Below are 656 nucleotides of genomic sequence, written 5' to 3'. Positions count from 1 at the left end.
GGGCAGGCAGGCAGGCTGACAGCCAACAATCATCAGCCAGCCAAGCACCACGTGAGCCAGCCAGCCAACGAACGAACGAACAGACGAACTTCACCGACCAACAAACACACCAGCCAGTCAGCCAGCTAACCGACCCTACTACCTACCAGCCAGCCAGCCAACAAGCCATCCATCCAACCAGCTAACCAACAAACCAACACATCATACAGACCAACCTGCCAAAAAACACTGCACGCTTTAGCCTTTATTTATCAGCATTTTCTTTTCTTTTTCTATTTTCTTTTTTCATCTTCCCCTATTCTTTTGATTTACTTCCTCCAGCCTCAGCATCACCCTGTCTCATACACCATGCAACCAGCAAGCAAGCCAGTAAGAGAGTTTATACAACACCCAAACACCCGGCTACCCTGGAACCCAGATAGTTACCAGTGAGCCAGTCAGTCAGAAAATGCTCGCTGGCGTGTTGTTTTGTTGGTTATTCTCGTTTCTCCATGATCATCTTCAAACTACGCTGTATATTCCACTACGCTATCTCAGTGTATATAACGAAGTTTTATTCTGACATACACACGTACATGCATACATTCACACAGACACATGCTCACATTCTTATGTACACATTTGTATCTGCATCCAGCCAAATATATACACATATA

Source organism: Octopus bimaculoides, chromosome 1 (assembly GCF_001194135.2).
Source record: "Octopus bimaculoides isolate UCB-OBI-ISO-001 chromosome 1, ASM119413v2, whole genome shotgun sequence".
Classification (NCBI taxonomy): domain Eukaryota; kingdom Metazoa; phylum Mollusca; class Cephalopoda; order Octopoda; family Octopodidae; genus Octopus; species Octopus bimaculoides.
Note: the sequence above shows the minus strand (reverse complement) of the source record.